Below are 8217 nucleotides of genomic sequence, written 5' to 3'. Positions count from 1 at the left end.
CCGTAGCCTAAGACATCATTTTTTTTCACTTTTGGCTACACTTTTCAAGTGTACATGAATGGGTATTTTTCTTGTAGTGAGATTAACTGACCATATATAACTGACATCCGACCAGAAATCAAAACGTCGGATATACAATTAATCTTTGTTTCAGGCACCGTTACTCAGAGACATAACGGTTATCTTCATTTCTCGAATATAAAGGAATGGCAGGGAAATCATTTTCATGACATTACATTTTTGGCAAATCTTATTACTCATTTACTTACTTGAGCGTTGAAGCGCCTTTTACAAGTATCCATCCCCTTTTTTGTTTTTTCACCGCCGACGTATACTTCATCTTGATGAAGAAGTTGTGAGCATCCATCAGTGGACGAGTTATACATCGGTAATGTTAGCAAAAACAATTGGCACCCACCGTGGGGCCACGAAATAAAATCCTTATTTCTATAGGCCCCAAAATTCTCTTCCCTGATCATGGCTGACCAACCTCCCCCCTCACTATTCGAACTTCTTCGAATGGTAACCGAGCTACAACAAGACAATCAGCGCATGGCAGAAGAGAATTAGCGAATGGCAAATCAAATAGCCGAGCTAACCAATGCTCAGATTGAGAATAATGACGATCACAACGAATAGCCAGAGGATAAGGAGGAAAATTTTGATCCAACTCATGTCTCTGAAACTCAAAGACTAGAGGGAGACCCGCACAACAATGACGGGGATGAATTAGACAACGCTGTCGGCCACTTTACGGCCGACGTTATGAACTTCAGATTACCTAGAAACTTCACTTTACCACTCACGCTAACTCCTTATGATGGCATGGGAGGCCCAAAAAAGCACATCAAGAAGTTTCAATCTATAATGATAATTAACAGTGCCTCTAATTCTATTTTATGTCGTTGCTTCCCTACTTTTTTAGATGGTCCTGTACTTGATTGGTTTTCTTCTTTGCCAGTAGATTCCATTTTGCGCTTTCAGGAACTTGCCAAACAATTCGAGGATCAATTCGCTACATCTTCGACCTATCTCCATGACTCTGACTATTTAAACACTATCAAGCAAGGACAACACAAAAGTTTAAAGGACTACATTACTCGCTTTACCAAAGTCGCAATGACCATTCTAGACCTCCACCCTGAGGTGCACCTACATGCCATAAAAAGCGGACTCCTTCCTAGAAAGTTCCAAGAAACCATCACAGTTTCCAAACTAAAGACCTTGGCCAAATTCAAGAAAAGGCTAAAGGCCAAATGAAAATCGAGGAATTGAGATAATCTCAGAAATCTGAGAAAAATCCAAACAATAAGGAAAATGACAAAGGTCGGGACAGTAAGAGGCCTTCCCGATTAGTACCACGTTACGACTTTTACACCCAACTTAATACCAAAAGAGAAGACATCATCAAGGAGATACTGAACTCAAAATTAATTAAACCTCCCCGAAAGGCTGGAACCTACCAAGATATAAAGAATGTAGATAAAACAAAGTACTGTGCTTTCCACCAGAAATATGGGCACACCATCGATGAGTGTGTCATAGCCAAAGACTTGCTCGAGCACTTAGCTCGGCAGGGGCATTTGAACAAACATATCGGAGGGCACATTCAGAAGCGCAACACCCATCCGACTGACTTATCTTCTGCAGGTCAATTGATGAAGGCCAAGAGTAGGTTTGGAATTTCACAAAAAGAATTTCTTCGTTGCAAGTATAGTCCAAACCAACAATTAACTCTCAATCAAAGTTTAATTCAAAGATGTCACAAGCAACACAAAATAACCGAGAGTTTTAAATCTCGGGTCATTCTCCTTAGGAATTGCAATGAAGTGCTCAATAATTGGCTATGGGAAAATGGGGGTTGAGATTGCAAGAGGCAAGTAATGTAAATAGTAAGGAATTAAAGAAATAAACAATAACTAAATATCAAAAGTAATTAACTCAAGGCACTTAATCAAGATAAAGGAAAATTCAGGTGCTAAGAAACCTCTTTGCAAAGATTGAGAGTTAAGGTTACCTATCCTAGCCATTGACCACAAATATATGATGATTATGAAGAGTTAATCCTACTTAGTCAACCCTAACATCGAGGATAAGTCAAATAGGTATAATTGATCTCAATCCACAAGTTGTAGCCAAATCACTAATTAGCTTAGTGAAAGACTAGCGTTAGTGGAAACCAAATCAACTAACTACCCTAATATATCAATCAAGAATGAACATCAATGACTCTAGGTTACAAAAGTCCTCAATTCCAAGCCAAGAGTGTGAAAAACTATGCTAAAACTAAGCCAAATATTTTATCAAACACTTGGTATGCATAAAAATAAAAGCATATTAAATTGCAATAAAAATAAAATCTAAAGCTACCAAATGCAAGAAATTAATAATAACAACTCAATTAAACATCAATAAACATAAAAAAATCAAATTGCATTAATAGAAATCAAAATTAACAAGAGTTCATCAACAATAAAATAACCAAATAAAAGAAATAACAAGTAAAAATAAAAGAAGTAAGATGCTAGAACAAGAAATAGTAAAGAAACTAAATCAAGACAAGAATTAAGACCTAAATCTAAGATAAAATTAACTAAATCTAACCTAATTCTAGAGAGAAGAGAGAGCTTCTCTCTTTAGAATAACCTAAAGCATGTTACTAAAACTAAACCTAATTGCTTGCCCCTTGTTCTCTCTTGAATTAGGCTTGACATAGCTTCAGAAATGAGTTGGAATGGGCTTTGGAAGCCCAGAATTCGCCCCCAGTGTATTGCATTAAATGAAATCACGTGCTGAGTGTCACGCGCTTGATGAGGTCTCTAGTCACGCGTACGCGTCGCATGGCAGATTTCCAAAACTTCATTTCTTCACGAATTCTCTACTTTTACATGCTTTTTCTTCATTCCTTCAATCCAATCTTTGCCTTCCAAACCTGAAATCACTCAACAAACACATAAAGGCATCGAATGGGATTAAAAGTGAATAAAATTTAGCAATTATAAGGCCTAAAAAATATGTTTTCACTGTCAAGCACAATTTAGGAAGAAATCATGAAACTATGCTATTTTAATGAATAAATGTGAGAAAAGTCAATAAAATCTACTCAATTAAAGCAAATAAATACCATGAAATGTGGATCCATCATCAATCTTCTCGGAAAAAAGACAAAGCTTATACAACTCAGCCCAACCGGCCCCGTGGGGTGATCAATTGCATATCCAGAGGTTTCGCTGGTGGAAGGGCATCAAACTCCGCTTGCAAACGCACATACCAAGCTATGCTCGCGGTAGAAAGCACAACTAGTACTCAACAAACACTGTCGACCATACCTGAAATGACTTTTAAGCCATTCGATCTTAATTCAACAGAGCTCAATTTAGATGACCCCGTTGTTATCTCCATTTAACTAGGAGATCTAATAGTTCGAAAGGTGCTGTTGGACCCAAGAAGTAGTGCTGATGTCCTGTTCTATTCTACATTCCAGAAGATAAAGATGAGTGACAACATACTCCAGCCATCAACTGGAGACCTCGTTGGATTCTCAGGTGCACGGGTACCTGTGTTAGGCTCAGTGTGGTTACAAACCACACTCTGTGAGAATCCTCTATCTAAAACTCTAGATATTCAGTACCTCATAGTTGATTACTTCAGTCCATATAATTTAATACTTGGCCGACCTTTCTTGAATAAGTTCGGTGCAATTGTATCTACAATTCATCTTTGTGTGAAGTTTCATGCGAGGATAATCTTGTTGCCACAGTTTACAGTGACCATCGCGAAGCTCGACATTGCTATAACATCAGTCTCAAAATACCAAACAGAACTGCAGGAGCACAAATAAATGCTATCAACAAATCCATCAAACTGACTCCACTAGCCGAATTGGATCCTCGTGTTGAATTTCAAGACCGACCTATACCAAATGAAGAACTAGAAAAGGTTAACTTAACTAACAATCCAAACAAGTTCACTTTTGTAGGATCAACCATTTATGGCACCAAAAGAGAAAAGCTCGTCCAATTCCTTAAACAACATGCCGACCTTTTCGCTTAAACACCAGCAGACATGCCAGGAATTGATCCATCAGTAATATCCCATAAGCTGGCTATAAACCCAGAAGCCCGACCCATAGCTCAGAAGAAATGCAACCTTAGAATGGAAAAGAAACAAGCATTCATGGAAGAAACCAAGAAGCTCATTGATGCAAACTTCATTCGAGAACTCAGATTCACAACATAGTTAACCAATGTTGTCATGGTAAAGAAACACAATGGTAAATGGCGCATGTGTGTCGGCTTCACTGATTTAAATAAAGCATGCTGTAAAGATGCATACCCTTTACCTTCTATTGATACTTTAGTTGATAACTCTTATGGTTTTGAAACTTTAAGTTTCATGGATGCATACTCTGGTTACAACCAGATTCTCATGCATCCATCAGACCAAGACAAAACCGCTTTTATAACAGAATACGGTAATTATTGTTATAAGGTTATGCCTTTTGGCCTAAAGAATGCAGGGGCTACGTATCAAAGACTTATGGACAAAGTATTTGCAAAACAATCGGCCGAAACGTTGAAGTATATGTTGATGACATGGTCACAAAAACAAAAGTCGGCAAGTCTCATGTGGACGACCTTTCGGAGATCTTCTCACAAATCCGAAAATACAACATACGATTAAATCCCAAAAATGCGCCTTCGATGTCCAGGGAGGTAAGTTCCACAGATTTATGCTCACAAGCCAAGGTATAGAGGCAAATCCAAAAAAGTATCGAGCTATCCTGGAGATGCAAATCCCTCAAACAATCAGAGAAATTCAACAACTAACAATGAGACTCGCTGCCCTATCTAGATTCTTACCTTACTTAGCTTCCAAATCTTTTCATTTCTTTCAATTACCAAGAAAGAAAAACAAATTTAAATGGGATGATGAATGTAAAACTACTTTCTCATATTTGAAAAATAATCTTTAAAAATCCCCTATTTTGCAAAAACCTAAAGTCGGGGAACAGCTTTATCTTTACTTGTCTATAATTGAGTGGGCTTGTTAGTTCGGTTCTTGTCACAGAAAGAGACAAAGTCCAACAACTTGTTTATTTTACGAGCAAATCATTGCAAAACGCCGAGCTTCGCTATCCAAAGATAGAAAAGCTCGCACTTGCTTTGGTTTTCTCAGCCAGACGTCTTTGACCTTATTTTTAGAGTCATACTATCAATGTACGCACTGACCAACCACTAAGACAAGTACTCACAAAGCTAGAACTAGATGGGAGATTAATAAAATGGTCAATCAAATTATCAGAGTTTGATATCAAATACCAATCCTGAGGATCAATAAAATCACAATACCTAGCGGACTTCGTTACCAAATTTATTGTGCCCAATTCCAATGATGCAAATACCGAATGGATATTATACGTCGATGGAGCTTCTAATCCTCAAGGGTCAAGGGCAGGAATTCTCCTCGAAGACCCAACAGGAATAGTTTTGGAACACTCCCTCCGTTTCTCCTTTAAGGCAAGCAACAATCAAGTCGAATATAAAGCACTTATTGCCGGCTTAAGGTTAGCCATTGAGTTAAATATTTCAGCAATAAAGGTATACTGTGACTCTCTATTAGTTGTTCAACAAGTTAATCAATCTTTTCAAGTCAAAGATCCTCTTTTAACAAAATACCTGGATATTGTTAAACAACTTATAAATAATTTTTCAAATTTTGAAATTCATCATATCCCTAGAGAACAAAATCACCGAACTGATATTTTGTCAAAATTGGCTAGTACACAATCACATACTACTACTATTTTACAATCCACTTTGATTACACCAAGCATCAATTCAATGAAAATTTATCACATTACTAATCAAGATGACTGGCAATGGCCTTACATCCATTACCTAAAAACTGAAAATATTCCATCTGAAGCCACCAATCCGAAGGACTACCTTCAAAAATACTCCAAGCCGGGTTCTTCTGGCCCAACCTACAGAAGGACTACCTTCGAAAAGTGAAAACCTGCACAAACTGTCAGAAATACGCTCTAGTTATACATCTACCAACCGAGCAACTACATCACTCAGAGGTAAGCTGGCCATTTTATCAATGGGGAATCGACATTCTCGGCCATTTTCCTATTGCACCAGGACAGGTAAAATTTCTGGTTGTGACAATTGACTATTTTTCTAAATGGATTGAGGCGCAACCACTAGCAAAAATCACATCAAAGCAAATGGTTTCCTTTGTTTGGAAACATATAATATGCAGATTTGGTATACCTCATCATGTTATTACTGACAATGGTCGCCAATTTGCCGACCATAATCACATCCTTTTTGCAGAATCTAAAAATCACACAATATTTCTCCTCAGTTGAACACCCACAAAAAATGGATTAGCTGAAGCAGCCAACAAGGTTGTCCTACACGCCTTGAGAAAGAAACTGGATATGCAAAAGGGCTTTGGGCAGAACTTATTCTAGAAATACTGTAGGGTTATAACACGACCATACACTCTTCTACTAAAGAAACCCCATTCCGTTTGGTTTACGGGTCTGAAGCAATGATCCCATTAGAGATCTCTCAATCCTCACTAAGGACACAAGCAACTAATCATGACGAAGTTCGACGAACCGAACTTGATTTAATTGAAGAAACTCGAGACATAGCTTCCGTCCGCCACCGAGCATTGCAACAAAACATAGCCCCGAGATACAATCAGATGGTCCACCCTCGCTCATTCCAAACCGGCGACTTAGTACTCCAAAAGACCGAACAGGCCAGGCGACCCCCCATCTCATGGAAAGCTCGCCGCAAAATGGGAGGGCCCGTTCTGTACACTTGAGAACCTCTTCATCATTTGTAGCATCTTCAGACTCCGAGAACACTTCATTCTCCTTGAGGACCATTATCCTTTTATTTGGACACTCTAAAGTATAATGGCCTAATTCCTGGCACCTAAAGCATTGAATTTCTCGATGCTTTGAAGAAGGGTTACGTGTGGAATTAGACTTTTTCTATGTTTGTTTGTGTTCTTTTCTTTCGAATCGGCAACCTTGAAGCCATTTTTCTCCTCAAACTTAGCTCCCCTAAAATTCTATCTGGAATTAGAGTTGGAAGAAGATCACATCCGCTTCTCTCTTTAATTCTTTTCTACCTTTATGGCCATATTCACCAAGTCCTCCACTTACACATATGGGTGAAGTTCAACAGCATATGCAATGTCTCGATTCAACCTACTCAAGAAACATGCCATAGTAGCTTCGGGCTCTTTTTCAATATTTGCCTTGATTAGTAGCATCTCCATCTCCTTATGATACTCTTCTACTAACTTAGAGCCTTGGTACAACCTTTGGAGCTGTTGATATAGCTCTCTGTAGTAGTAAGATGGTACAAATCGATGTTGCATAACCTTCTTCATGTTTTCCCAAAATTGAATTGGTGCTTTTCCAATCTGTCTTCTATTTTTCTCTAACTGATCCCACCAAACAAGAGCATAATCTGAAAATTCTACAGTTATAAGCCTCACCTTCTTCACCTCAGAATAGTTGCGACACTTAAAGACTAGCTCCACCTTTCGTTCCTATTCTAGGTACGCCTCAGAATCACTTCTACCTTTAAATTTCGGTATGCGCATGTTGATAGCATTGATATTACTATCAATATCTTTTTGTTGCCTATACCTCCTGGATTTGGATGAAGCCTCCTCCTTAAATTCCTCAGAATAATTGTGAATAAATTCTCAAAAATGCGCTCTTCTAGTAGATGTTAAAGAGTTAAATCTCGAATCCATGACATCAAGACGCTGTTGAACCCTTTCAGTATGCAAACGATGGCTTGGAGTTGGAATGTCAATTTTGGATCTTGGCTCGTTTCCTCTTCACTAGTCACAGATTGGTTTGGTTTCAATGACATCGAAGAACTGCAATAAGAAAAGTCCTCACAACGCTCTTCTCATGTGTATCACCTGAATGAAGTCACTCGTATTTGTACTCAATTTTTGGCTTGTACCCTCTTTAATTTTGAGCTTACTGCTCTTATCTTTTGCTACTCTTAGATTGCTTTAACAAGTTGCACTTCAGAAATTAAGAAAATGAGAGAGCAAACTAAAATAATATGAATGATAGAGACTTTCAATTTGACAAGAAGAAAACTAGAGTATGTTACAGTGGAAAGAAAATAATGAGCAACGCTAAGGTGACAGTGATGAGTTTTGAAA

The sequence above is a fragment of the Arachis hypogaea genome, chromosome 18 (genome assembly GCF_003086295.3).
Source record: "Arachis hypogaea cultivar Tifrunner chromosome 18, arahy.Tifrunner.gnm2.J5K5, whole genome shotgun sequence".
Lineage (NCBI taxonomy): Eukaryota > Viridiplantae > Streptophyta > Magnoliopsida > Fabales > Fabaceae > Arachis > Arachis hypogaea.
This window is presented reverse-complemented; position numbering follows the sequence as displayed.